Raw genomic sequence first — 15894 nt, 5'->3', positions numbered from 1 at the left:
GCCTACTTTAATATGATTTCAAGTATTTTCATGCCCTTTCTGAACATGTACAAAAATTTCTGTAAATTATGCAAGTTAATTTTCCTTTATTCCAATAGCATTCACAAAATAATTTACAATGAAAGGGTTTGTGGGGAGGATTTGCAAGCAGTAGAGTGTATGCCAAAAAACCAAATTAAATGTATTTGTACAGGAGCTAACAAACCAAACTAATTGTAATTGTACAGGATCTAACCTAGGAAAAGAGGTGAGAGGAAGAATCAGTCCCTTAGATTTTCTTTCATGACCAAAGTGATGTTAGGCCCCTATACTAGTAGTGTAACCCCTTATTATTATTAGTACAACCCCCTTATTATATCGTTGTGCCCATGTAGTCCTCATATTGTTAATATTGTGCCCCATAGAAGCCCACTATTCTTATTATTGTGCCCTTATATTGTTATTATTCTGCCCTTACATTATTATTTTTATGTCGGCTTTAATTATATTATGACCCCTTAGGCTCGTATATATAGAAAGGAGGTCTTGTTATTTGTATCATCCAAGAATTGTTCATTTCTGTAATGTAAAGGAGGTTACCCCCTCGAAGAAGTTTATTTCTAAGGTGTTGATATTTCTTTTCTATCTTTTTGTGAGCTAGTTCCATAACATTTGGTATCAAAGCTTTGGATTCTATGGTTTCGCTGCGCGAGACAGATCATCGTGGCATTTTCGCTATGACATTTTTCTGCGACGTTTTAGAAGCTAATAAAAACACCCATTTGAGACGAAATCACATTGAACCTCGGATATAAATTTCAGATCTTGTCTCGTTATATTTTAGGAGATATGATCTGAGGAAGTTAGGGTTTTTGCAAGCTCCAGAATTTCATCTAAAATATGTCCTCATGGAAGTTTCACTATAACTCTTTTGCTACAAAGTTTCAAAAAATAACAAAAAAACCCATTTGAGAAGAAATCAGTCTGAACCTCGGCTCCAAATTTCAAATCCTGTATCTTTATATTTTTTGAGATATAATCTGAGGAAGTTAGGGATTGTGTAGACCCCTGAATTACATTCCAAACAAGTCACATTGGGAAAATCATCATAAATTTCGCTCTAAGCATTAGATTGAATTTTTGTAAGAAGTTACAGAAAGAGGACGAACTGTAGTTTTTCGGGTATCATTTTGAGAACCTAAGGTTGAAACAGTGATCTGCGGCACGTCATACAAGTTCACTCTACTGAATGAGTCTACACTCAGGTCATCGTGGGAGATTTGGAATAACTCTTCATTGGAGAAACCAATCTTGATCAAACTTGTGGGGTTAGAAATATTACTCAGAGGGTTACTGCAGGACCAAATTTCAGAACTTAAATATTTGAAAGTGCAGAGTTACAGTTGTTTCAAGATCGAGCTCCTAAAATCATGAAAAAGCAAGATGAGGAAGTTTGATGGCAAGGATCTCGTAAATTGGATACTAGAAATATTTTGATCTACATGGTGTACCACTGTTACAAAAGGTACGTATTGCATTCTCCTTGATATTCTCATCTCTAATAATGGTGATAGTTCCCTCTCCCACCGAGTGTTTCGTATGAAAACTCACATAGAGCAATATTTTCATGCTAGTTACCACCATTTCTCGGCTCAAAAGTTGGGGGTTCTCAACACCCTTGCTACTCGTGCCTTAAGCATCTCTTATGATAAGAGTTTTGAGAAGGAGAAATCCCATCTCCTTAATTTCTTTATTGAGAACAGTTATAGTAGGCACTTAGGTCAGAAAGCTTTCCTCAAAGCAGCTAAGAATTCGTTAGCTAAAAGAGATAAGAAGGAGAGGTTTCCCGATGTCCATCTTTCATTTTTTCAGGGGACTATGGACAAGATTGTGAGGATTCTTAAGAGGCATAATGTCCCATCAACCTTTAGACCTCTCAATACTATTCGTAAGTCCCTCAGATCTGTAAAGGATCATATCGACCCTAAGGACATGAAAGGGGTTTATATTATTCCTTGTTCATGTGGGACTCCCTATATTGGTGATACTGGTTGCTCCATTAATCAAAGGATTAGTGAGCACGCAGCTGAACTTAAGCATAGAAGAGCCAAGTCTTTTGCTTTAGCAGAGCATGTGGAGAAATCCCATCATCATGTCTGCATTGAGGAGGCTAGTGTGATTGCTAGAGTGTCCCATTTCCATCACCGGAAATTTAGGGAAGTGCTTGAGGTTGAAAAAAGGCCAAACAATCTCAACAGGGAGGATGGTTGGAAGATCAGTAGCTACTAGGTCCCAACCCTCTCCTCCTAGTCATGGTTTTCCTGCATTCCCTTCCCTTTCCTTGGTTTTTTCCTGTGGTCTTTTTTGTTTTTTTCCACTGCTTTTCATGTTTCTTGGGGCCTTCCTTCCTTGAGGTTCTTATAGTCTGAGGGTTTGTAGTAGTTTCTTTCTTCTTTTTTTTAACAAATAACTTAGAGATAATAAGCTTGAAATTAATTTGATTATTTTAACCTTTAATTTTAAATTTTTATTTATTTATTTATTTACCCTTAAATTACTCTAGTATTTATATATTGAACTAACCTTTATTCAAAACCATTGAATTAAAATTATTTTATTTTTAACTATTTTATTATTAATATTATAAATGAAAATAATATTACAACTTACTATTTATGTATTACCGCAATTTTTATAACTCTTATAACTGACTACTCCATTATTTAGATTTAATAACTTTATTTAGTTATTTTAATTTAGTTATTTTTTTAATCAATTAATTAATTATTTTTTATCATAATTAAATTACTCTATTACTCGATTTTTTACTGATTTGTTAAACTTCTATTTATAACTATTATTAATAATCAATTAATTTATTATTGAATAGTGTATGGAACACCTTTCTCTTATAGATCCTGATATTTATGTATTTTTACATATTTAATAATTGTTATATTTAACTATTAATTACTCTAACTTTTTAGATACAAAATCTTTGATAACTAATTACTAATGTAAATTAATTTGGGTTTATTTTAATTGATAAGGGTCTGTTCACTTTTAAGAATCTAACCAACCAAGTCAATTTTTAAATATTGGTTATTCCCCTAATCCAGTCAAATCTAGCCGTTGTCATTATAGTTGTTACCTGGTCTTTGAATACAACCATTGGAGTTTTTGCTCTATCTATTTAATCATTCTAAGCCTGATCTTCTCATTCAACTTGTCTTGACGATGAACCACACTTTTTGGTTAGAAACGCTTTGACAAATGAAATTTCTTGTGATTTACGCCGAAGAAACTCTCTTATATTTGATATGGATCACAGAAGCCTCAATTCAACAATTGAATCAATTTTTATCGTATAAAGGGCTTTTCTCTTGTAAACCACTTGTCATGTGGTCAAGTTTCATAGAGAAAATGATAGCACATGATGAGGATACAGAGAGAAACACCTTATTTAGCCAATTGACAAATCTCAAACAAAATTGTTCAATGGCAGAGCACATTGAGGACTTCCAAAAATTGAATATAAGGGTAAATGATATTCCATAGAAGAAAATGGTTGATTTCTTCATAGGGACTTTAAAGGATTAAATTCAACACGAGGTTCGTCTTTGGGAACCTGATTCATTGGAGAAGGCGTTCAGGTTGGCAAGAAAAAATGAAAGCGGAATTATGGAAACAAGGAATCCTACCACTCACAACTATAAATATGGAAGTGTTTTTTCTTCTAGCCTTCCAAAAACTACAAGGTTTACATGACAACAATTGGACGAAAGAAGAGAAAAGGGACTTTGTTACATTTGTGATAGAAAATACACTAAAGGTCATAAGTGTGCTGAGAAGAAATTATTTTACATAGATTATGAAGAAGAGGAAGAAAATGATCAAGAAACAACAAAAGAAGAGGATATACACCAGGAACCCACCCCAGAGAAAGAAGAAATGAATCTGACCATATCTTGTAAATCATTGGAAAGAATTACCACTCCTCAAACTCTCAAGATAGAAGGACATATCAAGAAGAAAAAGGTTCAAGAAGTGAAAGATCACATTGAGAAAGAAGAAATGAAGCTGACCATATCTTGTATTGGCTGGAATTACCACTCCTCAAATTATCAAGATAGAAGGACATATCAAGACTAAAAATGTTCAAGAAGTGAAAAATCACATCGAGCATCAAGAAATGAATCGGGACATATCTTGTAATGCATTGGAAGAAATTACCACTCCTCAAACTCTCAAGATAGAAGGCCATATCAAGAAGAAAAAGATTCAAGCAGTGAAAGATCACATCGAGCATCAACAATAAGTTCTCCAACTTTTAAAGGATAACACCATTTTGGTTCAGAATCGAATGAAACAATAGGTAGATCAACGTCGCAGTGAAAGAAGTTTTGATGTAGGCGATTGGGTATTTTTACAACTACATCTCAAGCAAGCGATTTATGAGAAGGAAATGTTTGCAATACTACATGCACTTAAGAAATGGCGACTTTACCTAAGGGGAAGACACTTCAAGGTGAAAATGGATCATCGTAGTCTTAAATTATTTTTAGAACAAAGATTATCTTTAGAGGAACAGAAAAAATGGGTCACAAATATGTTGGGTGATGACTTTGAAATCATCTACGAAAAAGGGTAGCAAAATTTTGTTGTAGATGCACTCTCAAGAAAGGATGAGGATGTGGAAGCATTGTTTTGTGTTATTTATATTATCCAACTAGATTGGACAAATGAAGTAAGGGATGAATGGAAGAAGGATTAAGAAGTGTGGCCACTCATTCAAAAGTTGCAGAAGATCCTAGTTCAAACAATATTGCTAGAACTTGACGAGGAAGGAAAAATCATATTGGAACCTGAAGCAGCCACAGAAACAAGAACCCCACAGCTACGAAATCAACCAATTTCATAGTATCTCATCAAGTCGAAGAACTTACCCGCCGAAGATTCCACATGGTAGGACAAGAATTTTATACAGAAGCATCAAGAACTACTCAAGCATTGAGGAAAACACATTTTGAAGAAGAGGGGCATGTTAGGTCCCTATGCTAGTAGTGTGACCCCTTATTATTATTAGTACAACCCCCTTATTATATTGTTTTTCCCATGTCGTCCCCATATTGTTAATATTATGCCCTTAAATTATATTGTTATGTCGGCTTTAATTATATTATGACCCCTTAGACTCCTATATATAGAAAGGAGGACTTGTCATTTGTATCATCCAAGAATTGTTCATTTATGTAATGTAAAGGAGGTTCCCCCTCGAATAGGCTTATTTCTAAGGCATTGATATTTATTTTCTATCCTTTTATGAGTTGGTTCCATAACAAGTGATGTCCATGATTTGGAAGATCGTTATTGCTGGAGAAAATATTGCGAGAAAGCAGTCAAGAATAGCCCAGAAAGTAGTTAAAAATAACCCATTTCCCATGTTGTGTATCACTCTCGAATTTCTACAAGTTTCAAGCTTATAATAAATCTATGTTAATAAATTTATCTTGTAATAATTGAATGTCAATAAATATGTAAATTTAGATCATTGTTACTTTCCTTCACCGAAACTAGCCGATGCTTGAAGAACCAAAAGCAAGTCTATTAAGCTACAACCATATATGTTCTCATATTCCTTTAATACACTAACTTTTCTTCCTCTGCTTCGTTCATGGTTGCATGGTTAGCTTTTTCCTACCATGTATTTATTAAGATGACTCATTGTTTCTATAAGTATGTGCAAAATATTGGCTTTGTCTCTGGCCTCAGACAAAAAATTCCCTCTCTATTTAGTTTCTCACACCCTCACCAACTCCACATTGGAAATGGCTTATTGCAAGGCCTTGCAAACTCCCAACTGCATTGTAAAAATCGCTTGCTTGATGGCCTTGAAATCCACCTCCAACTCGAACCAAAGGAAACCCCACATCAAAACGAAGGGAAATCATTATTAGCATGATTCCCCTCAACTTCACAGTGAGAACACCATACTACAAAAACTCCCTTCCTCTATTTATTTTCTTGCACCGTGAGAAACTACACTTTGGAAAGGGATTATTAGAGGGCCTTGTTAAATCCTAACTCCACTCTGAAAATCCCTTGCTTGATGGCACTAAACTCCATCACAACCTCGAACCAAAGGAAACCCAACCTCAAAGAAAAGAGAATTCATTATTAGCATGATGCCCCTCAACTTCACAGTGAGAACACCATATCTCTTTATAGTGATGGCACCATAGCCATGCTTGTTCTAAGCTCCCAGATCTGTATTGTAAGCATCGCAATTTAGTTCACCTTAAATTATGTTCTAGTGAAAGCTATAATAATGTAAATTGTTTTGCAGTTTTGGTGACGGTTGGAAACAAGTGTCTAAAGTTGGGGAAGTTGAATAGTGAAGTAGTGGCCAAAGGTGGCAGGAGGTTTCTGAAGATGAGGAAGTCAATCGATGTATAGTCTCATGGTCTTTCGATACAAGACATTAGATTTAGGAAAAATTTTCCTCAACCAATAAACTTTGGATAAAATGATATTGCCTCAACCAACAAACTTTGGACAAAAGGATATTGCCACATTCTTCCTGCATCGGGTCACGTGAAAGCTATAATAAGAGGCCAGACCAAAAAATTTGCTTAAAATCTATGAGAATGAAATTGCTAGAATTAAACTTTGGTTAAAATGCCAAAAAGCGAAAAAAAATTGGTCAAAGAGTGAATTAATGCTCGGTCACGATCGACATATTGTTATAGTCCAATTGAAGGTAGGGACTAATAAATAAATGACTATGCCATAACCTATAGACAATAATTTTAGAGAAATGAATTACCTAAATATGTAATCTTGATTATCAAATTTCAAAATAATATCATTTCTTTTGAAATATGAGTTTTATAATATAATGAGAGAGATGTGTAAATATTTAGAAGATACTTAAAAAAAATAATAGGGTTTCCCCTTGAGAACAACTCCCCCAAATGTGCAGTTTTCCGCCATCCAATCTTCCCTCCATCATGCATATAGGTGATGGTGATTATTGATTGAGTGTTAATATTCGACCTCTGCTATGTCAAAATATGTTATGCATCCAAATTGGTACTAAATGCATAAAATAAAAGGTAGAAAGCATAAAATAACACACATCTTCATTCATGAGAAAGAAAGAAAATGAAAATTGATAGAGTAGTTGTTGTCACAATTCAATCCATCCTTTTTGGTATCCTAGGAAAAGAATTGGAGGTGTAGTTGGGCCTTTGATGGATGGATATCTTCACTTGGAAACTCTCCTATGAATTTCAATATTCTTTTGAGATCCATAATTACATAAGCATCCCACCTATATATCACAGTAGTAATTCTCTTTGCATTTTCAGCCATCAGTATCCGACAAGACCTGTAGAGATCATAAAGTGACACACATATGTGCTGGAAGCCATGGTTTCACATAATTGAATTCTTTCATAGGAAAGAAAAAAAATGAAAGCTTATAAAGTAGTTGTTGTCACAATTGAATCCATAAGAGAATAGGTGCATAACAATACATGTTCCTTTTTTGTACTTATTCATGAATCCATTCCATCACGGTCTTCAAAGAGATATCTGAAATGCATTCAACATATCTATTGCCATGTTTAATCTTTCTCCTTCTTGGAAATAGCAACCCCTATGAAACTCTCTTTGTGAGTCCATATGGAAAATTTGAGATGAAAATTCTAACAAGGAAAGAAGCTTTTCAATTTTAATAAAGCATATGAGGAAGGAGGCCTTACTTTGTCCAACTTTTCACAGGAAAACAAAGGGGAATTGTAGCTATATATTTACATATGTATCTTTCCGTGGGGTTGTAAAGGTGCATCTTTGTCCTTCCCACAACCACCATGTAGATCAATGGGAGTGGAAATTGAGTCTTTCAATTGAGTGTCTCTTCCTCTGTTTTGGTATCATGCTTAATTTTGATTTGTGAAACCTTTGATAAAATAATATTACTATTATCTCTAGACTCATATAATATTGTATGCTTAAGCTTCTTTACCCACAATATTTGTATTAAGAATTATGGTACTCGCTACCATCAAATGCTCATATTTGTGGGATTGTAAGCATTTGAAAAGGATACCCAAATTATCCAACATTTTGATGTGGGTGATAGTGCCTTTGTATGATCATCTCTTTTGTGAATAATTATCATTATAAATTTTACTATATAATTTTGTAAATAGATATCTTTGTAACCACAAACATTCACATATTCCAAATCCATTCACTTCTTGGTGCCAAAAGAACTTAGAAAGTCTATATCAGTTTGTCTAGTCTTTTGCGTGAGAAACCAAATACAGCTACAAGAGTGCACCAAACCATTCTTTGTATATTGAGAAAATTAGGATAATAATTTTCTATTTGTTAGTGTTGTTGCTCTTTTCATTATTACCATAGGAAATCTCAATGATTCCTTCATGATGATCATTTTAAAATGATAAACCATATTCCAATCCTAGGACAAGCCCTCTAGCCCAATATTACTCCAAACTAATAGAAAAGCCAATGTCGCTAACTATGTAAGTCATCATATCCACGTTTTCTACCTAGACAAATTCCATTATCTTAGTGTATCTAAAGTTGGTTGTTTTTCGAGGACTGTGAATTGAGATTTACTTTGGCGCTATTTCTTGGTGATGAATTGAAGTGGTTGAGGCTATTAAAACCCTAGATCTCTGCAATAAGTAACACTACAGTTAAAGGAGGAGGAAGGTATATTATCAAATGAGATTACTATTACACCATAACTATTGAGTTTCCTTGGATAGACAAAGTATTCGTGATAGCTCATAATTTTTTCAATTATATATTGTTGCAAAACTGAAGTGGTTCATAATTTTGACTTGTACAAATTGGAAGTGTAAGTCCACCTTTACAAATATCATCAAATTTTTCTAAGAAGTGTTTATCCTTAAATTCATTCAACAGTTTTGAAGGTATCTCTAATTTTACACGAAGTGCTTTGAAAAGAAAATTATAACCAAGGAGCATGAGCTAACTAATTAGTATCTCTTTTGAAGGATGCTTTGTGTTAAATCTTTATTAGATAAAAGTGAACTCATGAATATTTGTATTTGGACACTCATTTGAAATTCCAAAGAAACTTTAATCACTTGTTGGTGGGTTGTTTATATCATCAATTAAAAGGGCTTTCGTGTCTTAGTCTAGGCTCATAGTCCCTTCTAGGATTCAAAGACCAAATGTGTTGACTTCATTATTCAAATTTACCATATTTCGTATCTTAGTCTAGGCTCATAGTCCCTTCTAGGATTCAAAGACCGAATGTGTTGACTTCATTATTCAAATTTACCATACTTGTGGTATAGTATGGTAATCATTTAAGATTTTGAACATCCTTGAGTTCAAAATCTTTATATTTTGGTTTCAATATAAGCTTCTTATAATTTATCCAAAAGCATTTGATGCGGGTCACTATGATCTGGTCCACAGAACGTTAAAAAGGAGAATGATACAAATGTTTCCTAGAGTGTGAATTGGGGGAAAAATGTAGATGGATCTAAATGAAGCCCAAGAGTTATATCAATTACAAGAAATATTGAATCCAAAATAAAGTTGGCATATACAAATAGGGTTTGGATAAATTCCAACCATTCAAGAAGGAAAATACTTCAAGCAAGTGTTCGGAGTGAAAATACATATTGATGTTTAACCAAAAGAGAAAATAAAGGTCTTCTACTCAATAATTTTGAAGGATAGAGATCTTTGTTACCTCTAGAGTGCGTTCTTTGGAAACTACACTAAATAACCAAAAAGAGAGAACCTAATTCTATGGATATTCTTGTCATGTCAATGATGCAATTCTTGAGACACCCCTCTTTAACTAAGATCCAAAATTCTACTTACACTCTTTAGCGAAATATGGTGACACTTTCACTTTCATCATGGAAGAGTAACAACTTAATGCTACTCTTTCATATGCTACTCCCTTACGGTGTTTCCTTTGAAAATTGATGGTTGTTATCTTAGCAGACCACAATGTTGTTACCGGATGAAAAAAAATATTTGCTATCACGACAAACTACAGTATTGTTACAGGCTCTCTCAGGCGACTACAGTTGTGTTACAGAATCTCACACCAAACTACAGTGTTGTTACAGACTCTCACAGCAAACTACAGTGTTGTTACAGGCTCTCTCAGTAGACTTTAGTGATGTTACAGATTCTCAACAAAATACAGTGTTGTTACAAACTCTCACAGGAAACTACAGTGTTGTTATAGACTCTCACAGAAAAATACAACGATGTTATAGGAGGAACAACAAATTATTATTTTTTTCAACCAAGCAGTCTATAAAAACATAGTTTAGAGATCGTTTTGTAACTCCATAACAAAGGATATTTTTGGGAAATCGCTCGCGAGTTACCAAATAGACCCTGCTTTTCCCAAAACCTAGATGCCAAAATTTCGAATTTCAGCTTCCTTTGATCAGAAATTGACCTGAAAAAATGATGACAGATTTCCTTTATGAATTTTCTTTCTTCTGTTTGTTAGACACTGATTGCTGTGTATTCTCAAATCTGAAATGTAAAATAACTCTTTCAAATACACAATCTTGGATGTAAAAGTACTAGATTAAAATATAAACTGAAAGATGATTCTCCAGGTTCTCATTTAAATGTAAATAAGAGAGAAAATACAGTGGAGGAATTCCTTATTTAACACATCAATTTAAAGACCAAATCAATTTCAATCTCCAGATATTACTATTATGGTTCATAAACCTCACAAACACATATGAAAATAATTGTCACACACACTTATAGATTCAATTTTCTGATAAAAAATTACTGGTCTAAGAAATGTTGTTCAATTAACTTCAACCTTACACCAAAACTTCCAGCACCCAAAATGTTCCTCCTCTCTCCCTCTAAACTAAAAGAAACTATCAAAGAAATGAGCTCATTGATGTGAATCAATTTCCCTTAGCCCTAACTACCTACTAATTATAAAATTATTTCTTTTAACTAGATATTCCTAACTAATCTTAACTGAAGATCAAAAGCTTTTTCAAAAATAAACTTTAAAATGTTCTAGCCTTGACATGTGACCAATCCATCACATTACTAGGATCTTGGTCAGACTTTAATAACTTATCATTTTTATGTGCTCGGCCTAATGCACCTGCATCAAAACCCCCAAGAAAGAAAATTTTATGAGCTCCTACTCATAAGATCTTTTATAAAATGACTTGCTTTCTATAATGATTTTGTTGGGCCCCTATACTACTAGTTTGACCCCTTATTTTTATTAGTACAACCCCCTTATTATATTGATGTACCCATGTAGTGCCCATATTGTTACTATTGTGCCCCATAGAAGCCCATTATTGTTATTATTGTGCCCTTACATTATTATTGTTATGTCGGCTCCGATTATGTTATGACCCCTTAGACTCCTATATATAGAAAGGAGGTATTTTCATTTGTATCATCGAAGAATTGTTCATTTATGTAATATAAAGGAGGTTGCCCCCTTGAAGAGGCTAAATTCTAAGGCGTTGATCTATCTTTTCTATCTTTTCTTAGCTGGTTTCATAACATTTGGTATCAGAGCTTTGGATTCTATGATTTCGCTGCTCCAAATAGGTCATCGTGGAATTTTCTCTATAACTTTTTTTCTACGACGTTTCAGAAGCTAAACAAAAAACTCATTTGAGAAGACATCGTGCTTAACCTCAGGTCCGAATTTTAGATCTTTTCGCGCTAGATTTGCAGAGATATGAGCTGAGGAAGTTGGTCTTTGTGCATACTCCTGAATTTCATTCCAAACAGGTGACCTGGGGAAAATCGTCATAACTTTTTCTCTGAGCATCAAATTGAAATTTCGTAAGAAGGTGCAGAAAGAGGATAGATTGTAGCTTCTTTTATGTCTTTTTTAGAGCCAAAGGTTGAAACAGGGACACGTGGCATGTCGTACAACTTCGCTCTACTGAACTGGTCTATAATCAGGTCACTGTGGGAGATTTGACATAACGCTTCGTTGGAGAATCCAATTGGGATCAGACTGGTGGCATTGGAAAGAGGACATAGAGGGCTACTACGGGTCACAATTTCAGAATTAAAGATCCGAAAGTACAGAGTTACAGTAGTTTCAAGATCGAGCTCCTAAAATCAAGAAAAAGCAAGATGAGGAAGTTTGATGGCAAGCATCCAGTAAATTGGATACTTCAGATGGTGCAATATTTTGATCTACATGGTGTACCAATGTTAAAAAAGGTATGTATTGCATCTTTATATTTAGAAACGGATCAATTTTTATGGTATGAAGGGATTTGTTCTCGTAAAAAACTTGTTATGTGGTCAATTTTCAAGGAGGAAATGATAGCCCATTATGAGGATACAAAGAGCAACACCTTCTTTAGAGAAACACCACAACAATTGAAAAGAGTAAAAGGGCTTTGTGACATAGTGGAAAGCAAAATTGTGGAAACTAGGAAGCATACCCCTCACAACTATAAAGATGGAAGTGTTGTTTCTCCTAGCCCTCCACAACCTACAAGGGTTACACCACAACAATTGGAAGAAAAAAAAGAAAAAGTGCTTTGTTACAATTGTGATAGCAAATGCACTAAAGGTCATAAGTGTGTTGAGAAGAAATTATTTTACATAGAATATGAAGAGGAGGAAGAAAAGGATCAAGAAACATGAAAAGAAGAAGATATACGCCAGGACCCCACCCTAGAGAAAGAAGAAATGAATCAGACGATATCTTGTAAAGCATTGGCAAGAATTACCACTCCTCAAACTCTCAAGATAGAAGGACATATCGAGAAGAAAAAGGTGCAAGAAGTGAAAGATCACATTGAGAAAGAAGAAATGAATCCAACCATATCTTGTAATTCATTGGTCGAAATTACCACTCCCCAAACTATCAAGATAGAAGGACATATCAAGAAGAAAAATGTTCAAGAAGTGAAAGATCACATCGAGCATCAAGAAATGAATCTGACCATATCTTGTAAAGGATTGGAAGAAATTACCACTCCTCAAACTCTAGAGATAGAAGGACATATCAAGAAGAAAAAGGTTCAAGTAGTGAAAGATCACATCGAGCATCAACAACAAGTTCTCCAACTTTTAAAGAACAACGCCACTTCGGTGCAAAATCAAACGAAACAACAAGTAGAACAACATTGTAGTGAAAAATGTTTTGTTGTAGGTGATTGGCTATTTTTACTGCTACATCTCAAGCAAGCTATTTATGAGAAGGAAATGTTGGCAATACTACATGCACTTAAAAAATGGTGACCTTACCAAATGGGAAGACTCTTCAAGGATGAGGATGTGGAAGCATTGTTTTGTGCTATTTCTATTATCCAACCAGATTGGATAAACGAAGCAAGGGATGAATGGAGGAAAGACGAAGAAGTATGGCCACTTATTCAAAAGTTGCAAAAGATCCCAATTCAAACAATATTGCCAGAAATTGAAGAGGAAGGAAAAATCATATTGGAACCTGCAGCAGTCAGAGAAACAAGAACCTGACAGCTACGAAATCGATCAATTTCAGAGTATCTCATCAAGTGGAAGAACTTACCCACTGAAGATTCCACATGGGAGAAAAATAATTTTATACAGAAGCATCAAGAACTACTCAAGCATTGAGGACAACACTTTTTGAAGGAGAGGGGCATGTTAGGCCCCTATAATACTAGTTTAACCCTTATTGTTATTAGTACAACCCCCTTATTATATTGATGTACCCATGCAGTGCCCATATTGTTACTATTGTGCCCCATAGAAGCCCACTATTGTTATTATTGTGCTCTTACATTATTATTGTTATGTTGGCTCTGATTATGTTATGACCCCTTAGACTCCTATATATAGAAAGGAGGTCTTTTCATTTGTATCATCCAAGAATTGTTCATTTATGTAATGTAAAGGAGGTTGCCCCCTCGAAGAGGCTAAATTCTAAGGTGTTGATCTATCTTTTCTATCTTTTCTTGAGCTGGTTTCATAACAGATTTTTCATCCATCCAAGTAGAATCCTCCATCAAACGGTCTTTCCACTTCAAAAGATATTCCAAATATTATTTCCTTCTGGTCTTCTTGGAAAAACGTGTATCCAAAATCTGTTAAGCCTCTAAGCTCTTTGCCATAGGCATGTGCTTCAGCCACTATTATTCCTTTCCTTCATCCTGGTCAAGATTCCCAGAAGCTTGATATATATCACCAACTGTGTTAGGATACAAATCTGCTACAATAAAAATGGGTGAAATTCCAATTCCTGAAGGTAACTCCAGCTCATAAGCATTTGCTGAAAATTTGCGGAGGACCTTACAAGGTCATACCTTCTTCATTTTCACATGTTGACATACCGTGCACTTATTCACGTACGTTTGTACATCTGCCTCCATCTTAGGCTGAAAATAGAAGTGACTTAGTTTCCCAAATTTTTTCTCAACACCCAAGTGTCCAACCAACCCGCCATTATGCTTTTCTTGGACCAACTTTTCCCCCATTTAGCAATTAGGAATACATAGGTGATTGTTCTTGAATAATAGCCCATCCTGCAAAAAAAACTCTTTCCATGGACTGTTGTCCCTACTAATTGGATTTTTACATGCTACAAAAGCTTCTTTAAAATCAACATCAATGTTATATAAGTCCTTCAAATAATCAAAGCCTAAAATTTGTATTTAACTTTCCTGCATGATTAAGCATCTCCTACTCAATCCATCGACAACCTTATTTTCCTTCCCACTAATGTGCTTCAAAACAAAAGTGAAACTTTGAAGGAACTACACCCACTTTTCATGTTTATGATTTAACTTATGTTGCTACATAATGTATCATAAGGTAGAATTATCTGTGCATAGAAAAAACTCGTTAGGCATCAAGTAATACCTCCAATGCTTCAAAGCTTGAACCACTGCATAAAATTCTTTGTCGTAGGAAGAGTATTTATGTTTTGAATCATTTCACTTCTCACTGAAATACAAAACGGGCTTATCTTCTTGGCTCAGTACAAATCCAATGGTTGTCCCACTAGCATCACATCTTAGTTGAAAGGGTTGATTGAAGGCTGGCAACTTCAACAATGGCTTCTCAGTGATCTTCTTCCACAATAGTTGAATTTTTTTTCCTGTTGTTGTTTTCCAATAAAATTGTTTCCTATTCTTCTTGATGGTGTCAATGATAGGTGCACAAATGCCACTAAAATTCCTAATAATTTTTCTGTAGAAGCTGGCTAAGCCGTGAAAACTTCTCACCTCAAAAATATTGTTTGGTCAGGGCCAATTTCCAATTGTCTCTATTGTTTCTGGATCCATTTTCAAGCCATCCTTAGAAATGACAAAACCAAAGTATACAAGTTCACTCTTCATAAAAGAACACTTCTTCATGTTAATCAATAACTTTTCTTGCTGCAATCTCTCTAAAACATACTTCAAATGTCTTAAGTTCTCTTCTTTAGTTTGACTGAAAATTCAAATGTCATCCAAGTAAAAAATGACAAACTTACCAATGAAATCATTCAAGACTTCATTCATCAGTCGCATAAAGGTACTGGGTGCATTTGACAAGCCAAATTGCATGACCATCCACTCGTACAAACCTTCATTGGTCTTGAAAGTTTTCTTCCACTCATCACCTTCTCTGAATTGTATTTGATGATAACCACTTTCAGTTCAATTGTTGAGAAGTAAGTTGCTCCACCCAAGAAATCCATCATATCATCCATCCATGGCAATGGAAACGTGTAATAAATGGTGATCTTGTTGATTGCTCTTGAGTCAGTGCACATTTTCCTTTCTCTAGCCTTCTTTGGAATTAATATTGTAGGTATGACACATGGACTCAAACTTTCTCTTATTAGTCCTTTATCCAAAAATTCTTGGACTTGCTTCCTCACTTCCT

Source organism: Pinus tabuliformis, chromosome 7, assembly GCF_031772625.1.
Source record: "Pinus tabuliformis cultivar Carrire ecotype Pingquan chromosome 7, CPIR1, whole genome shotgun sequence".
NCBI classification, from domain to species: Eukaryota; Viridiplantae; Streptophyta; class Pinopsida; order Pinales; family Pinaceae; genus Pinus; species Pinus tabuliformis.
Note: the sequence above shows the minus strand (reverse complement) of the source record.